This window comes from Jaculus jaculus, chromosome 9, assembly GCF_020740685.1.
Source record: "Jaculus jaculus isolate mJacJac1 chromosome 9, mJacJac1.mat.Y.cur, whole genome shotgun sequence".
NCBI classification, from domain to species: Eukaryota; Metazoa; Chordata; class Mammalia; order Rodentia; family Dipodidae; genus Jaculus; species Jaculus jaculus.
Genome location: NC_059110.1, coordinates 10,235,164 through 10,254,506, shown reverse-complemented (window position 1 = coordinate 10,254,506; position 19,343 = coordinate 10,235,164). Strand labels below are relative to the sequence as shown.

The window sequence follows — 19,343 nt, the reverse complement described above, 5'->3', positions numbered from 1 at the left end:
TAATAAAAATGAATCAAGCCGGGTGTGGTGGCACATGCCTTTAATCCCAGCACTCAGGAGGCAGAGGTAGGTGTGTCATGAGTTCAACGTCACCCTGAGACTACATAATGAATTCCAGGCCAGCCTGGATCAGAGTGAGACCCTGCCTCGAAAAACTAAAATTAAAAAAAAAGAATCAAGGAGTAAGGGTAGTGTGAGGGAATTAGGATCATGGTATATTGTCTATATGCATGAGCCTATCAATAAAAAGTTTTAAATGAAGCAATAAATAAAATTATGACAGTAGATATGAAAAGCTCAGTAGACAAAGCCAAGAAAGTCTCCAAGAAAACATTTTGACCAAAAGAAAAACAGAGATAGAGAATAAGCAAGAACAACTTTTAAAACTTGAGAATTGGTACAGGAGGTTACTATCTGTATTAGCCAGTGTTTTAAAAGAGCAAGACCCTTGGTTAAACAGAGGCACAGATATGAGGAGAGATTTACTATGAAAATTACCTCAGGAGATTATGGAAACCTTTAGTCCTATAGAACATGCCATGTGTAAGCTAGATACCCAGGGAAGTCAAAGATCCAACAACCTTGGGACCACTGACTAGGAGTTGCAGTGTTCTAGGGTAGGAAAAGATGGATGTCATAGTTGAAGAAAAAAAAAAAAAGAGATAATTCAAGGGGCTGAGGAGACAGTCAATGGGATAAGAGCTTATCACATAAACATGAAGACCTGAGTTCAGAGCCATGGATCCTGTGACACTGGATGAGGTAACCCTAGAACCTATAATCCCAGCACGTGTACATGACATGGGAGGCAGAGACAGGAGAACCCCCAGAAGTTACTGGGCTAGCCTGGCATGTGCAGCAGTAACTAACACGGAGACCCTGCCTCACATTAGGTGGAAGTTGAGAACAGACCCCAGAAAGTGTCCTCTGACCTTCACACGCTTGCATGTAAGTGCCCACACACACACACACACACACACACACACACACACACACGAACATGCACACATAGTCCATACCCACACAAGCAAAGATTTTTTTTTAAGATTAAAAAAGAAAATAAGTGCTGGAGAGATGGCTCAGCAGTTAAGTGCTTGCCTGTGAAACCTAAGGAGCCCGGTTCGAGGCTCAACTCCCCAGGACACACGTTAGCCAGATGCACAAGGGGGCACACACATCTGGAGTTCGTTTGCAGTGACTGGTGGGCCTGGCCTGGCGTGCCCATTCTCTCTCTCTCTCTCTCTCCCTCTGCCTCTTTCTCTCTGTCTGTCACTCTCAAATAAGTAAGTAAAAATTAAAAAAGAAAATAAGTGCAGGAGAGAGGGCTTAATGGTTAAGGCACCTGCCAGCAAAGCCAATGGACCCAGGTTTGATTCCCCAATACCCACATGAACCTAGATGCACAAGGTGATGCATGTGCCTAGAGTTTATTTGCAGTGGCTAGAGGCCCTGGCATGCCCATTCTCCTCTCTCTCTCTCTCTCTCTCTATATATATATGTGTGTGTGTGTGTGTGTGTGTGTGTGTGTGTGTGTGTGTGTGTGTATAAAATATACAAATATATAATATATATATATCCATTCTCTTCTCTCTCTCAAATAAAAATAAAATATTTTAAAATGAAAAATAGAGAATTTGGCCTTCCTTCTTTTTTTTTTTTTTTTTTTTTTTTTTGGTCTATTCTGACTTCAACAGATTGAATGGTACCCATTTTCCCATTTTGTTGTGAGTGGATCTTACTTACACAGTGTACTGACTCAAATACAAAATTCTTTTAGAAATGCCCCTCAGACTCAGATATAACATCTTACCAGCTATCTGGGCATCCCGTAGCCTAGACAACTTGATGCATAAAACTAGCCACGGGGGCTGGAGAGATGGCTTAGCGGTTAAGCGCTTGCCTGTGAAGCCTAAGGACCCCGGTTCGAGGCTCGGTTCCCCAGGTCCCAAGTTAGCCAGATGCACAAGGGGGCGCACGCGTCTGGAGTTCGTTTGCAGAGGCTGGAAGCCCTGGCGCGCCCATTCTCTCTCTCTCCCTCTATCTGTCTTTCTCTCTGTGTCTGTCGCTCTCAAATCAATAAATTTAAAAAAAAATAATAATAAAAAAAAAAACTAGCCACGGCAATATCCAAATATCGGGATTTCAGGGGGGAAATGGCACAGGAGTAGAGTCCCAATGAAATCATTCAAGAAACTTTCCCTAAATTGAAAATGCAAAATTCCCATATTGAAAGAAATCCACCAAATATCCTGCCACACTGTACATGGACCCACACGGAGATATTCAGATCCCACGAGGCTAGTGGACCCAGGGCCTGGGGGACCCCAGGGCTGGATGTGTGTGGAGTCAGCAGGGACGGTGAGAAGAGGAACGCTGGAGAGGAGTGTGGACTCACACTGCCTGGCACAGTGAACAGACATAAGTGCTGGAGCCTGTGGGTGGATCAGTGACCAGGCCAGAGCCGCCTTGGGCTCTGTAAGTCACAGGACAGAGAGAGGCCACAAACATTGGGAGAAAAGGTCATCCCAGTGACTGTTTCAGATGCCATTTCAAACAGATCTTGCGCAATGGTTAGAAAGTTTCAACAAGTTCAGACTGGGGAGCAGTCGGAGGAGGAGACTCGTGAGCAACAGCGGAGGAAGTCTGTGACCCCCACCACGGCCTTGGAGGGAGGAGGGCAGCGGAAACCAGAGATCGGTGGCGGGGCGTGGGGGTCTGGAGGAAGGGAGTCCAGCTTCCCTACCTGGGCATTCGCCAGAGCTCTAGTTGAGCCCTGGACCGGAAGGCAGAGCATGGCAAACCAGCTATGACTTCAACACCCTGCCTTCATTAACCCTGTGCACTCCACGTGTGCTCGGTGACCGCGAACTCAGGGCCACTCCAGGCCGATTGCTGAGCCGAGCATGACGCATGGATTCCCGGGAGTGTCGTGAGATTGTTGCCCGGAAGACACTCGGAAACTGAAACAACTAAACTGGAGCAGCTGGGAAGACGGAGAGCCAGAGCGGAAGTCATGGGTCCCGGGTTCGGTTAGGAGAAGCCAGGGACGCGCCGGTTCTCAGAAAGCCAATCGACTGCGCCGCAGAAACATCGCTTGTAAGTAAGTCGCTTGCCCACAATGCTGGGGCTCCGTTTCCTGTCATTCCTGTGGTGTCTTTGTAAGGTATTATACACACTAGAGTCTGGAGAAATGCATCCGCGGGTTAGAGCAAAAAGCGCCAAGGGGGGCTGAAGAGATGGCTTAGCGGTTAAGCGCTTGCCTGTGAAGCCTAAGGACCCCGGTTCGAGGCTCGGTTCCCCAGGTCCCACGTTAGCCAGATGCACAAGGGGGCGCACGCGTCTGGAGTTCGTTTGCAGAGGCTGGAGGCCCTGGCACGCCCATTCTCTCTCTCTCTCCCTCTATCTGTCTTTCTCTCTGTGTCTGTCGCACTCAAATAAATAAATTAATTAATTTAAAAAAAAAAAAAGCGGCCAAGGGCCCGAGGTCCATCCCGAAGACGCAAATGAAAAGCCAGGCCCGGGCGCGCTCGCCTGTGACCCCAGTCGCGCGGTGGGCATCTGCAGGGAGAGCGCTGGGCCTCCCTGGTCAGCCGGTCTGGTGCGGGGGGGATAAAAAGAAAAAGAAAAAGAAAAATGTTACCTCCAGGTTCAGTGAGGGAGACTCCTTCACAAGGAAACCAGTGCAAGAATTTCAAAGAGCGTACGCGATGTTCCCCTCTGGCCTCCACGCACGTGTGCTCGGAGCATGCAGTGCCCGCGTACGCCGCAACACACCTGAAACATACATGCAAGCTAACGGGGGGCGGGGGCTTCTCCCCACACCTTGCAGGCGCACCTGGCTCGGTGGACTGAGCCCAGCTCGCCAAAGCAGCTCGCGTGCCAGAGACTCTGGTGTGTCTAAGCATCCGGGCCGACTGTAAAACCCTCATTATGACTGAAGCAGTGTGTCACCAAAGACCCTGCAGTCTCCTTATAAACCCGATTATCATCTCGCAGCTCAACAGTTCCCGGCCCATCACAATTAAAACAATGAAAAGATTTTCTATAACTAATGAGCCCCTCTGCTCCATTTGGGTCATCTTCTCCGTTCTTAAGCGTCCACAGTCGCAAGAGGAGGAGGGCTAATGGAACCTCGCCGGTGCCATTGTTCCCCCACTTGGTGGTAATGAATGGGAAATCCCCAAATTGTCTGAACATCTATGCAAGTGATTTATACAATGGACCTTCAGAGCTGCCTCACGTGGTAATGAAGGAATTTAGGTGTGTTTATTACGGATTTATAGAGAAAATGGCAGTCTGGAGGTGAGAAAGCTTCCCCCGCCCCCCTTGGTTTCCTCACAGTTCAAACATTCTTTGATTGGAATAAACAGGACGTATCTTAACACATGAGGCAAGTGTCGTCTGACGCCAAGGGTGTTTTATTCTGGGTGCTGACTGGTCCCTGGTGATTTATGACAGCATTTCATTACGAATTGCTGTAAGGACCGGCATTGCTCAGCCACGAGGTGGGGTCCTTCTACTCATAAATCTTCAGGAATGAGACAGGGTGCGAGCCAGGAATGATAGAATGCTGTTTACTTTTTCCTCCCCCAATTCTCTTTAAACAAAAGGGTATTTTAGAATATTGAGGCTTTGGGAGCCCAGCTGGAGAAAAGGGGAGTCTCCTAAGGTAGCAGGAGCGAGTCATAGGTATGTGACAAAGTGAAGACCCAGAGGGGAGGAAGCTTATTTATGTCCCTCCTGTCCATCAGTGTGACAGAAGTCTGTCCTGGTAGAACAGAATTCTTGACGGCAGTAGAGCAGGGTTAAGACCAATTTCCTGTGTCGTAAGCCTGTTGGGTTCAGTGGCTAGCAAGTGGTAACTGCTCAGGTAAACATGGAATCTTAATCCATTTACATGAGTTGTGTAGCATGTATTTGAAAAATAAAGTCAGTACCCGATAGATCTTTCTTCACTGAGAGGTCTTTGTATTTCAGAAACTGGCATACAGAGATTCATGTACCATGCATTCTGACATTCTCAAGAACAGCTGGTTTCAGTTGATTCACAAAGCCCCTCTCTCCCCAGCCCCCCTCTCTTCCCACTCTTGCTCCCACCAACCCCTCCCGGCTTCTGTTGGCATGTCACATGTGTGTGTCCCTTCCACCCTTCCCTCACCCCACTTCCTACTCTTCCCTCGGTTCTCGCTCTTGGTTACCATTCTACCTTTATAGGCTCCACCCACATCGAGAAGTCTTTTACGATTATGATATGTCATTGTAATATGATTTACGCCCTGAGGCACAATATGCCACTTTACATTTTAGTATTCTAATAGTCTCTCAAAGTTTTAAAATATTGTAAATACACATAATAATAAAATTTCATTTGACATTTTGAGAGAAGAAACAGGAACAAAATTTTGATTTTTATTTGCATGTGTGAAGGACGACATGCCAGGCCCTGCTGCTGCTGCAAATGAACACCAGACACTCATGCCACTTCCTGCATCTGGGTTATGTAGGTGGTTTGGAAATTGAACCCTGGTGTTGCAGTCAGGTTCGCATTGCTGGTAGAAAACACCTGACCAAGAGCAGCTTGTGAGAAAAACAGTTTGTCAGACTTGAAGGGAAGCTCCGTGATGGCAGGGGAAAACAATGGCATGAACAGAGGTTTGGACATCACCTCCTGACCAACATCAGGGAAAACATCAGCAGGAGAGTATGCCAAACATTGGCAAGAGGAAACTGGCTATATCACCCATAAGCCCGCCTCCAACAACACACTGCCTCCAGGAGGCATTAATTCCCAAATTGCCATCTGCTGGAGACCTAACATTCACAACACCTAAGTTTATGGGGGACACCTGAATCAAACCACCACCCTGGGACAGCAGACTTTGCAAGCAAGCTGAGACTTCTCCCCAGCCCTAAGGGGAGAAAATATGTTTTTTGTGTGTTGGGAGGATTTGAGGCAAGGTCTTACTCTACCCTAGGCTGATCTAGAACTCAGCAACAGGCTATCCTCAGACTCACAGCAGTTTTCCTCCCTCAGCCTCTCACATGCTGGGCTTAAAGGCATGCACTACCATCCTGGCTTAAGAATAACTTTTTAAACTAAGAATACTATGTAACAATCAACAAAGACTTTCTAAACTCAAAAACTGCTCAATTGATGACATACCAATTTTTCTAGATCTATGGGAGACTGTCATGCCAATGTTTTTACATTTGACACCTTCAAGATAAAATATTTGAAGTTAGAAGTCACTAGTTGTTTGTATGACACATATTCATTTGGGCGTGTAGCATGCTCTGCTATGATTTCATTTGTCTCCCAAAAATGCATGTTTTGGGAATTTAATCCTCAATACAAAGATATTGATGGGATCACCTTAAGAGGTGATCAAGGTGGGTCTGGGGAGATGGCTCAGCAGTTAAACATGCTTGATTGCAAAGGCTGATGCCAAGGTTTGATTCTCCAGTGTTAAACAAAGGCTGATGCCTGGGTTTGATTCTTCAGTGCCCAAGTAAAGCCAGATGCAGGAAGTGGAACATGCCTCTGGAGTTCCTTTACAATGGAAGGAGGCCCTAGAATGCCCATTCTTTATCTATCTTCCTTCTTTCTTTGTTTCTTTCTCTGTCTCACTCTCAAATACATAAATAAAATATTTTTAGAAAGAAGTTTAAAATAAAATAGGAATGATTATGTCATGAGGACTCTGCTCTTCTTAATGACATGTTGTTATGGAAGGAATAGATTCATCTACTGTGGAGTTGTAAATTTGTGTTAACTATATATAATGTTGCATGAAAAACATTTCAAGATTTCTCTAGGAAAAAAGTCCCAGAAATAAACCATAGACAAAGGATATAAACATTTTAAATTACATACACACACACACACACACACACACACACACACACACACATATATATACATATGCATATGTATATATATTGCCAAGGCATTTTCCCAACAAATGTTCCTCCTCACAAACAGTGTAATAATGTTTTAAACTTGCCAATTTGATAGACAAAAAAGTCTCAGTGTTCTTTTAATTTACATTTCTTTGATACTTTGAACATTTTTCATATGGTAATTAGCCATTTGTCTTTCTTCCCAGTGCATTTTAAGTAAGATTGTATTTACTTGAAACTTTGCAAGGATAGTCATTTCACAAATTAGATTAAGATAGCCTTTCCTGCACAATGCAGAGATGAAGCCTCAAAACAGTGCATGCTGATATCTGCTTTATAACGGGTCTCTCTTTTGTAAGGTACATTCATATTGCTTTAGGTCCAAGTGCTAATTGAACTCAATCTTTACATAATTTAAAGTCATAAAGAGTAAGTAGACAAATGTTTATATAAATAAAAGTTAGCAACTTATGAATGTATCGACATGTATGTTGTACCTTTGTATGTATAAGTATGCAGGTATAAACAGATACTGTCAACTCATATATATACTGAACTACAGGGTTGATGATTTTTGAGGGTTTTTTGTTTCAAATTGTTTGGTTTGCTTTTGTATTTTATTTATAGGGGGGCGGCAGAGAGAGACAGGAAGAATGGACATGCCAGAGCCTCCAGCCACTGCAAATGAACTCCATATGTACGTGCCACACTGTGCATCTGGTGTACATGGGTCCTGGGGAATCAAACCGGGGTCCTTAGGCTTCACGGGAAAGCACATTAACTGCTAAGCTATCTCTCTAGCTCTCCAGCTGATTTTTGATCTTCTTTTTAATTTTCTTCCATTGCTCATTTTTATTTATTATTTATTTGAGAGAAAGAAAAAGACAGATAGAAAGAGAATGGGCACGCCAAGGCCTCCAGGCCCTGAAAATGAACTCCAGATGCATGTGCCATCTTGTGCATCTGGCTTATGTGGGTCCTGGGGAATCAAACCTAGGTCCTTTGGCTTTGCAGACAAGTACCATAACCACTAAGCAATCTCTCCAGCCCTGATTTTTTATCTTGAAACATCAATATAATTACATATTTTCATAATCTTTAGTCATGTACAAACTTGTCTCGCAAACCCATTAAAAATCTGTAGTTGGGCTTAGTGGTTAGGCGCTTGCCTGTGAAGCCTAAGGACCCTCATTCAAGGCTCAATTCTCCAGGAACCACGTAAGCCAGATGCACAATGTGATGTATGCATCTGGAGTTTGTTTGTAGTGGCTGGAGGCCCTGATGTGCCCATTCTCTCCCTCTCTCTCTCTCTCTCTCTCTCTCTCTCTCTTTCTGTTTGTCTGTTGCTCTCAAATAAATACATAAAAATAAATTATGATTTATATAATTATAAATTATAATTTATATAATTATAATACAAATAAATTTTAAAAAGAACTGTAGTTGATACACTTATTTGGAATTTTGCCATTTTATGTCAAAAACCATAAATCAGACCCCAGGTATAACTTGGAATGAACTAACGACAACTTCCATGAGACTGACTTAATAGTCACAGCTCATGCTCTCAAGGACAGAGCTGTAGGCATTAAACCATGGTTTTTGCATAAACTGGAATACTGACATATTCAGAGGGACCATTGGGGTAAAAGGGTCTGAGGGCTCGTTTGTGAAAACAAAGAATGTTGAGAATGTATAAGGGTCAGGAGATTCTGGTTCAAATCCTGACTCAGCCACACACTGGCTGAGTGTTTGCATATAATACCAGACATGTTCACAAATAGTAGCTGGTCCAATTTTACTTTCAGGGTGTAATGAAGTGAATAAGGCAACCCTGCATGCCATTGAGCACATAGGGAGTACTCAACAGCTGTGGCTTTTATTTTATTATTAATGAGGATGGTGCATGGCAACTAGGAGGCTAGAAACAATAAGAGTCAAGGAAAACAGGGCAAGGATGGTGGAGCAGGTGACTAGCCCCTGTTACAGCTGAGTCAGGGCTGGTGGGTGTGATGTGATGGGAACTCATCAGGAGACTCTCCCACCTCTGTGATGAACACAGAATGCAGGAAGGGTCTTGTGGTAAAAGCAGCTGGGCCAGTGTGAGGGGCTGTGGCCTTGTAGGGTAACCAGGGCCCAGGGCCCAGGGCTCCAAGCACAGGCAGGGAGCCAGGCAGTATGTTTGGCTAAGATTGTCTTCTGAGGATGATGCATCAGGCTTGTCAGAAAGTAACAGTAATGTGGGCTCAGGCCAATGTTGCTACATTTCTGGACATGGTCCTGCGCTTAGCACAATTAAGCATCATGGCCCACAGTGACAGGGCCCTGGCTTCTCAGATGGCTTTGCTTTATGATGTAATAGTCTATCTCGAAAGCTTTTTGACTCATCTGAGCATTTACGAACTTCACAACATCCTACTTCTCAGAAATGGCCTGTGAGTGTTCACACATGGGTCTTCTCAACACTTAAAAGCTCCATGCCTACCATTATAATGGCTTTGAAGAGTGCGTGGCTCCCTAGGTAAGCAGAAAACCGCTCCTGTGTGAGCCCCATCCAAGCCTGGAAACCAAGTCTGCCTCCTGTTTGCCAAGTTGCTGTCTCATGTTAACTCAGAATGAGGTTTCTTCGATTTATTATTTGGGACACTTTAATTTTTAATTCCCTCTTGCCTCTTCCAACCTGCTCCTTTCTGCTTCTGCACACCGAGCTACATAGGCATTTGTGCCAGGCCAATTTCCTAACTTCCTTTTTGGACCTGGGTGGTGGTGTAAAGAAATCACAGCAAAGAGCAAAGATGAAAAGTCAACCAAATATTTCAGCTGCTATTTTAAATACATTGTAGGACCATTACCAAAGAATCAAAGCCTATGTAGGTAATTTTTTTTTCTCCTGTCTTCAGAGCATGTTACTAAGTTTGCCTCTGAATTGCCTTGTATGATTAGACCTAAGCAGAAGGGTGGAGGGAGCTGTCTGTCTCTTTCAAACCAACCTTAATCACATGTAGTTTGGATTTTTGTGAAGAAAGTTTAGTTTAAATGTTCCCTAAATAGGAAAGAATCATGATAGGATCATGGAGAGGTCTGGATGTGAAATGTATAAGGTTTAATCTTGTCACCTAGCTGTCTCATCTATGAGGAGACACCGATATTATCAATAACACCTGCTTCATATGATTTGTCAAGCTAAGTTACATATGTAGTTAGTTACATGTATATGATATATTTAGACATAGCTAATACATATTGGTTTGAATGTAAAATGTCCCCCACTGTCTCATGTGTGTTAAATACTTGATCCCCAGCTGGTGGGTCCTTGCTGGAAGAGGTGTGTCCCTGGGTCAGACCTTGCACTTTATTGGTCTAGCCTACTGGATGTTCAGAGCTAGCTCACTCTCTCTGTTGCCTCCCTGCACTGATGTGACAAGATGTGATGCCCGGCTGTCTGTTCTGGCATTCTTTCCCTGCCATGATGAAACCTGTCCTCAAAACTGTAAGCTATAATAAAACTTCCAAAATAAACCCTCTATAAGCTGCTTCTGGTAGGGTGTTTTTCCCCAGCAATGAGAAGATAACTGCTACAATAGCAAAGATAGATGATAGACAAATAGATAGATGATACATAGGTAGGTAAATAGGTAGGTAGGTAGGTAGACAGATAGATGATAGATAGATAGATAGATAGATAGATAGATAGATAGATAGATAGACAGATAGACAGATAGATATAGATAGATAGATGATAGGTATGTAGGTAGATAGGTAGATAATAGATAGATGTTAGATGGTTGCACAGATACATCAGAGCAGGTTCTAACCTCACTGAAGGCCAGAGCATCTTCCACGGGCTGCAGCAAGCAAGGTCTGAATCGGTCATCTGATAAGTGGGCACAGTGTTAAGGCTGTAGCATGAAAGGGAGCCTGAGAAAGGTTCACTGAAGAAGTGACATTCGGGGCCAATGATAGACCAAAATCAGGAGGCTGCCTTTGGCCAAAGATGACTGCACGTCTTCAACCAAAGACCAGACCCAGTCCCATCCAAAAGATCCACATGAATCAGACAATCCAAGGGTGCTCAGCAGGTTTGCAGATGTCTGAGGACATAGCGCATAAAGAGGCCCCCAGGGCTAAGTCCCACAGGTATCCAAACAGGACAAGAATCTGGACCTGGAGACGCAGAATAGCTCTCTCATTGTGCACAAGGGCATAATCTGAGCAATGACACAAAACAGGCAGGTCTCTGCAGAGTCTCTTGTGAATGAAACAAAGGGCTTGCTCAGAGCTGAACTCTAATCTCAAGGATTAGTGGGCCAGAAGCAAGAAGAGACACCAGGATGACCACTGACAATGGGTCTCCATGTCCATCCAGGTCAGGCTTGATTGCTGAAGGCCCCCACAACCCCTGCTGAGGACCCCTGTTTGACTGGAGCCCAGCCTGCACCAAGACACAGGTAGGAGTTCCCAAACTCAAGAGCATTTATTGTCTCCACCAAAGAGGGAGAAAATAAGAGGCTGGTGAAACTCAAAGACAGTTTATGAGCTCGGTAGTTATCCACATCGTGAGGGAGGGAGCTGGCTGTTACAAACACTAAGGCTTTAGGAGTAGCGGATACCCCAGGCTTAGCAAACCTCTACTGGGCCAGCAGACACAAAACATAACTGGAGGTGACGGGGGAATAGTCTAATAGCCAAGAGCCCACAGGACCAAAGGCAGAATTGACCATAAAACTCAGTTATGGGAACTCAGCTTATTTTGGAGTTTTTTTTTTTTTTTTTTTTTATGGAGGGGTTGGTTTTTTGAGGTAGGGTTTCACTCTAGCCCAAGCTGACCTGGAACTCACTATGTAGTCTCAGAGTGGCCTTGAACTCATGGTGATCCTCCTACCTCTGCCTCCCTAGTGCTGGGATTAAAGGTCTGTGCTACTATGCCTGGCTTGGCTTGGTTTTTGTTGTGTGTGTGTGTGTGTGTGTGTGTGTGTGTGTGTGTGTGTGTGTGTGTTTATTTTTTTGGACTTGTTATCTGGTGAGAGTGATTACAAGAATGTGTTCCTGAGGCACATCACAATCAGTGTGAGCTCTCCTGTGTCCATTCCAGGACTAATGATGCAAACTTTTCATTTGGTCCTTTGTTTTATCTGCTCTTGACTCAGGTAACCACCTTTCACCCAAGTGGATGACAGCCACCATCTGTTCAGTTACCCCATCTCCTGGTCTTTGTCCAAAACTAACACCCAGCCTTTAAACAAGTTAGATTCATCTCTGATGATTTTTAAAAATATTTTTTAATTAATTAATTTATTTATTTATTTGAGAGCAACAGACACAGAGAGAAAGACAGATAGAGGGAGAAAGAGAATGGGCGCGCCAGGGCTTCCAGCCTCTGCAAATGAACTCCAGACGCGTGCGCCCCCTTGTGCATCTGGCTAATGTGGGACCTGGGGAACCGAGCCTCGAACCGGGGTCCTTAGGCTTCACAGGCAAGCGCTTAACCGCTAAGCCATCTCTCCAGCCCTTTAAAAATATTTTTGTTTGTTTGCAAGCAGAGACAGGCAGAGAGAGTAGGGGAGAAAATGGGCATGCCAGGGCCTCCAGCCCCTGCAAATGAACTCCATCCACATGGACCACTTTGTGCATCTGGCTTTATGTGGGTACTGAAGAATTGAAAACAGGTCATTAGGCTTTGCAGGCAAGTGCCTTAACCACTAAGCCATCTCTTGAGCCCCAATTCTGAAGATTTTAACAAGTTGGCTGTCCTTGCTTGGATTTCTAGCTCGACAAATGCAAGGCCTATTGGATCTCCCCTGGCAATCAACTATACAGTGATGCTTCAGTCTTGCCATCGCTGTGACTCTCAGAGCACAGATGCCATCTAACTGTGCCCATGAGAAAGGATCATGAATTACGAAGCTTCCAGGCTCTCAAGGGTGGCACTCAGGACTGTGTCTGAAACACTTCGGTCTGAAAAAAAAGACATCACGTAGTTGTATAGATTAACCCTTCTCAGCAAAAGCCCTTTAGCCCACTCTGTTTTCATATGCCTCGACCCAATTCCTTCGAAAATGAAAGAAAAAAAAAAAAAAGAAAAAGAAAGCACTACTTCGGATAAATTTCCTCAAGACCTTGGAGTCCGGGTTAAGGAAAAGCTGCTGACTCGGCTGACCTTCACACTCGGCATCCAGGGAGAGGAGAGAGGGAATTGTTGCATTTGAGTCTTGTGTGGGTCCTAATAGCCCAGCCTTGCCTGTGCTTTCAATATTTTCTTTCAAAACTTGCCATTTTGCTGTTGCAGCCGAGCTTGTCAGTTTTCAGTACTAATGGGTTGTGATGGGGTGTCAGGGGAAGTCAACAATCAATGCTTGGGAAAAAAAAAAAAAAAAAGGACAGGGTGCAGGGGCCCATCACGGCTGACATGGCTGGGAATGGAAATACAATGGCTTTCCTTTGTAGAAAAATAGTCGAGAAAGTCTATGCTGTGTTTTGCTTTTTGAGATTAGTATAGATTTTTGTCCTTTGAGGACTAGGCTTTCTGCCCTTCCCCTAATTTTAAGTTTGGCTATTGCAAGCATAGACTCTAGTTTTTAAATAACCAATTTACAATGTAGTTAAATGGTAATTCATGTTGCGGGTTGTAGTTATTCCTTGCAGGGAGATGAAACAGGAGAGGGAACTGTCTGCTGAAACACAGCCATGAAAGAGATGGTGTGAAACGGTGGGGGTTACTTCATGAGGCTGGCCTCTTTTAGGAAAAATTCATTTAGGCCTCAATGTTGTGTGACATGAAAATGCCATTACAGTAACACTCGGTGTGATGATGTTAATGTGAAAAATATCGATGCCTGGCCATAGTTTACATGCAGGGCAAGAAAACCTACTGAAAAGATGGTCACTAATAATGAAGGAAAGCCCGCCCCATTACAGCGCTGGAGTCACGATGCAAAAACGCCTTTTGATGCAGAAGCTCTTTTATTCAAGTCATATAATTAAGAGAAGATTCAAGAACTGACTCACCCAACAATCAAATGCAGTGCTATCTATGACAGCAAAGCATTCTCTTATGTGTGTATGTGGACGTGTGTGTGTATGCTTGTGTCTGTGCACATGTATGTGTGTGATGGCAAGGCGTGTTCTTATGTGTGTATGTGCATGTTTGTATCTGGGCACATGTATGTGCACGTGGAATCTAGGGGTCAAACTCATGTGTCTTTTTTTTTTTTTTTTTTTTTGAGACCAGGTCTCTTACTGGCCTGGGGCTGGCTGATAAAACCAGATTGGCTGGCTAATGAGCTCCAGGATCCTCCCATCTCTGCCTCCCCAGGGCTGGGATTAATGATGTGCACCAACTTTGAATGGGTTCTAGAGGTCAAACTCAGGTCATCATGGTTGTGTGGCCAGTGCTTTAACAAGGTAGCTATCTCTCCAGTCCCTGGATTCCTAAATGAAGTTTTATTGTGCTTATTTATGTGGATGATGTTTATGCCAACAACCCCAAGGTAGCTACTGCATAATCATTCTGAAGCGACTTCATACAAAGCACGATTCCCAAGTTTTATGTAATTCAGGGAACAATTCAGAATGGCAGTCTGATGCGCCTTTAATTACAGCACTCTTGAGACAGAGGTAGGAGAATCACTATGAGTTCGAGGCCACCCTGAGACTACATAATGAATTCTAGATCTGCATGGGCTAGAACCAAACCCTACCTCCAAAAAAATAAAAAAATAAAGGCAGTCCCATCTACTCGCTTTGTAAACCCAAATCTGCATGCATCAGGTTTCCTTAAAGGAAAAGTCAATTCTACTCATCCTTCAGTTTCAAATCCAAAACTTTAATTATGGGAAAAATATGTGGGAAGAAAGTACTTAAAGTCAAAATAAAATGGAAAGTTTTGATAACCCCTATCCATGCTGTTTTCTTCTTCCACCATACTACATAATCTTTCCCAGCCTGATATTTTTATTTATTTATTTATTTATTTATGTTGGTTTTTTGAGGTAGGGTCTCACTCTGGATCAAACTGACCTGGACTTCACTATGTAGTCTCAGGGTGGCCTCGAACTCACGGTGATCCTCCTACCTCTGCCTCAGGAGTGCTGGGATTAAAGGCATGTGCCACCATGCCTGGCTGATATTTTAATTTCATTCTTTTTATATTAATATAACAATAATATATGATGTAGTATTCATTATATTATGTTATAATAAGCACACAGTATTTTCATATTAAGAGTAAAATATAATCATTTTAAAAATCATCAATAGAAAGATAGGGTAGATATGCTCTCTTATTCTTCCCACTACAACTTTGAACACTGGACATTGAATTTATACATATTTATACATATTTATACAAGTTAAATATGAGAGACTTAAGTGGTGGAGAGGAAACAGAACTGAAGAGTGATCTGGGGACTCAAGGAATGACAATATTGAAATCTGTGTAATTTCTTTTTGTTTTATACGTCTTGGGCCTAGAACTGAGGAAGCTGAGAAGGCTGCAGAGCCAATGGGTGCAGACAAAAACTATCCCAACAGAAGCCAGCTCTCTAACCAAGAGACGTGGGAAGGGGGGCTGAGCTCAAAAAGCACTGACTCCACACAGATCCTCCAGGCCCCAGCATTCTACAGAAGCCCAGACCTCCATCCACTCTGTGCAGCACTGAGGTACCCCAAGTCCCCCATCAGGAGAGTATCACAGAAGACCAAGTAAGAAGCCAGGACATCCATCCCCAAGCCAGTTACGCATGCTCGATACAAATAAAGAAGCACCGAGCTTCACCAGCGATTACAGCGATTACAGGGGATGGGTGACAAGTTTGACAACAAATTTGACAACCTAGATGAAACTGACCACTTCCTCAAGACAAGCTATCACAAGTCATCCAATATTAAGTGGCCCTTTTAAAAATGCTTATTTAGCTGGGCACGGTAGCACGCACCTTTAATCCTAGCACTTGGGAGGCAGAGATAGGAGGAGCTCTGTGAGGTTAAGGCCAGCCTAGGACTAAGTGAATTCCAGGTCAGCCTGGGCTGAAGCAAGACTAAACCTTGGGGGGAAAAAAAGTAGGTGTTCATTTATTTTGGTGTTTGTGTGTAGTATGTGTGGTGCATGCAGATGCATGTGCCCCACATACATGCATGGAGGAGCCAGAGAAGGCTTTCCAGTGCCCGCCTCTCTTGCTTTTCCTCATTACTTCCCTGAGACAGTCTCTCACTAAATCTGGAGCTCAATGTCTTTCTCATTTGTGCTAGCTGGCAAGCAAGCCCCAGCAATCCTCCTGTCTCTGACCCACCCAGCCACCCTCCCCCCTCCTCCCCCCTCCTCCTCTCCTCTCCCTCCCTTCCCCCTTCCTACCCTCCCCCCCCCCAGTGCTGAGGCTATGCGCGTGTGCAGCCATGCCCAGCTTCTTCTATGGAGGCTGGAAATGGAGCTTGGGTCCTCATGCTTGCACGGAAAGCATTCTTGGCTGAAGAGCTTTGCATGCAAAGCCCAGTGAGACTCTCTTCTGGCTCCAGCATCTGCCTGCAGCAGTACCTAGAAATGCTCTGCAGTTCAGGATGTTAGCAGCAGCACCAAATGCAAGTTGTGAGTAAATGAAGTAAAAATCAAATACATCGTACTACTCAATTGATTTAGGCAATTTTTAGGCAAAACAACTAAGAGATTATATATGTACATATGTAGATATATAAGTCATATGTATATGTCACATACATATGTGGATATATATGTATGTATATAAGACACATATGTGTGTGTGTGTGTGTGTGTGTGTATATATATGTACATTATATATATACATATACATGCTGATAGTCACCATAAGGGATTTTTTTTTTAAGTTTTTGGTTTATTTTTATTTATTTGAGAGCGACAGACAGAGAAAGAGGCAGAGAAAGAAAGAATGGGCGCACCAGGGCTCCCAGCCACTGCAGACGAATTCCAGATGCGTGCGCCCCCTTGTGCATCTGGCTAACGTGGGTCCTGGAGAATCGAGCCTCGAACCGGGGTCCTTAGGCTTCACAGGCAAGCGCTTCACCACTAAGCCATCTCTCCAGTCCACCATAAGGGATTTTGAAAACGTTTAGCCAAATATAAGTAATAACAACAATGATTAAAGGACGTCTTCAGGTCTAGTTTTTTTCTTGCATTTTTCAAATTCTACTAACCATGTTCAGCATGTCCAGGATTGTCGCTGTCCCATGTTGAGATGTTTAGAGGAGACACCTCCTTCTCCCATTGTCGCTGCTCCTGTTTGAAACAAGTCCCAGGTCTTTCTGACATGCTGGCTACGTGGCTGTTTAAACACTGAGTAGCAATGCCACTTCTTCATGATGTGAGCTATCCTGCAGCATGTGCTACCTAAAGGCCTGCCTGATATGGCAGCCAGCCCTCTGCATTGACGGGTTTCGCATGTAAAATATTTGGGTGAAAAAAAGCCTCATATCTATACTGAACATGTACAGACTTTTTCTTGTCAGTATCCCCTAAGCAATACACTACAACACCTATTTATATAGTATTTATATCATGTTAGGACTTATTGTAAGTAATGTGGAGATGGCGTGCAGGGATATACAGCCCCCAGGCCACGGGCCACATGTGGCCCAGAATTGTTAAGATTAGAGCACCATACAAAATTGTAAACTTACTTAAAACATTATGAGTTGGGTTTGGGTTTGGGTTTCTTTTTTTTTTAATTTGCCTTTTTTTTTGGTAACACACTTACATGATTCTTGGATATGAACTCCATAGATGACCAACATCCTATTGAATATTATACAAAACAAACACTAGTCTATTATTCCAACCCACAAGTCATAGATTGGACACTGCAATTTTTTGTGTGTGGGCTGGAGAGATGGCTTAACAGTGAAGGCTCTTGCCTGAAAAGCCTAAGACCTCATGTTCAAACCTCCAGGTCCCACATAAACCAGACGCAAAGGGACACAAGCATGCAATGTCACACATGTGCACAAGGAGGCGCACATACCTGGAGTTCATTTGCAGCCCCTGAAGGCCCTGGCCTGCCCATTCTCTCTCTGTGTGTGTCTCAAAATAAAAAGAAAAAAATTGTATGTGTGCATGTAGTAGCATCCACGGATGGAAGCCAGAGGTCAACCTTAGGTGTCTTCCCCAGTGTGTCTTTCTTATTTTATTTTATTTTTTATTATTTATTTATTTGGCTAAGCTATCAAGCCAGCGAGCCCTAGGGATACTGCTGTATGAGCCTTCCCAGCACTGGAACTGCAGGCGCACACCACCACCCTGGGCTTTTCCGTGAGTGTTGGGAATCTAAACTCAGGTGCTCATGCTTTGACAGCAGGGGCTTTACCCTTGGAGCCATCTCCTCAGCCCCCAAAGACACTCTAAACTGTAAAGACTAAGGGGAGATGAATGGAGTTTACATGCAAACACCATGCCGTTTTGTAGAAGGGATTTAAGCATCCTTGGACCTGGGTATCTACAGGAGGCCTTGAAGCACCTCTGACAAACACCAAGGAGTGACTCTTCTCTTCACCTCGGGATGGGTTCTCACTCCTCCTGGCACGGTGCTCCAGGTCGGCTCTGGTACCTCCATGTTCAGAGCTCCGGAGCGCCCCTCACTGTGCCGTGCGTGTGGGTCCTCCAACGTGGCACACCCTGAGGAAACACTGACCATGATTACAAAAAGAGAACTTTCTGTTTGGGGTCCAAGCCAAAAGTGGATTCCACTTCTCCGTCACACATCAACACCTATATTTTGCCATTTGAGGTGCTGTGACTAAAAATCTTCTCCAGGGCCTGGGGAAATGGCTTAGTGGTTAAGAAGCTTACCTGCAAAGCCAAAGGGCCCAGGTTCGACTCCCCAGTACTCACATAAGCCAGATGCAAAAGGTGGCACATGTGTCTGGAGAGGCCTTGATGTGCCCATTCAACAAAAGAGAGAGAGAGAGAAAAGAAAAAGTAGATATAGATATTTCCTAGTTAAAGGGATTCTGGAGGTTGACTGCTCTGTCATTTGGTTTTTGACCACTATGTAGGCCATAAATGTTCAAAAATATTGAATGGATAAACGTCTATTGGCACCCCAGGCTGAGTAGACCTGAAAAGACATGAACACACACTCCAAACTCCCAAAAAAGCTGGATAAACTTTTTCGCTGCACACTCAAAAGCAATAAAAGGAAATCCCCAGGTGTCAGAAATAAAGGAAGAAGAGGTGAGTGGGAGCTGACGCCAAGCAGATGTCAGGAGCGCCGTGAACAGATCTGGACTAATAGGCTTGGGGCTCAGGTTTAACGCCTGTGCGGGGGGGGGGGGGGGGGGGGGGGAGGGGGGAGGCAACAAAGACGTTGGGCCCGTGCAAGGCAGGAAGCTGAGACTAAGCTCCTGTATAAAGCCTGGAGCCACGAAGCTTTGCCTGGACTGTGACAATGAAATTAGAAGCTCAGTGCAATGGTTTAGGG

General features: G+C 44.4%; 1 long non-coding RNA gene across 1 annotated transcript in view; it reads left to right on the top strand.

The window, feature by feature from the left end:
• The first annotated feature begins 2,936 nt into the window (after positions 1-2,936).
• LOC123463595 overlaps positions 2,937-19,343 on the top strand; it is a 48,908-nt gene continuing 32,501 nt past the window's right edge. The window contains exon 1 of the long non-coding RNA XR_006639008.1: positions 2,937-3,096. This is a non-coding gene — a long non-coding RNA (uncharacterized LOC123463595). The remainder of the gene's footprint in view (positions 3,097-19,343) is intronic.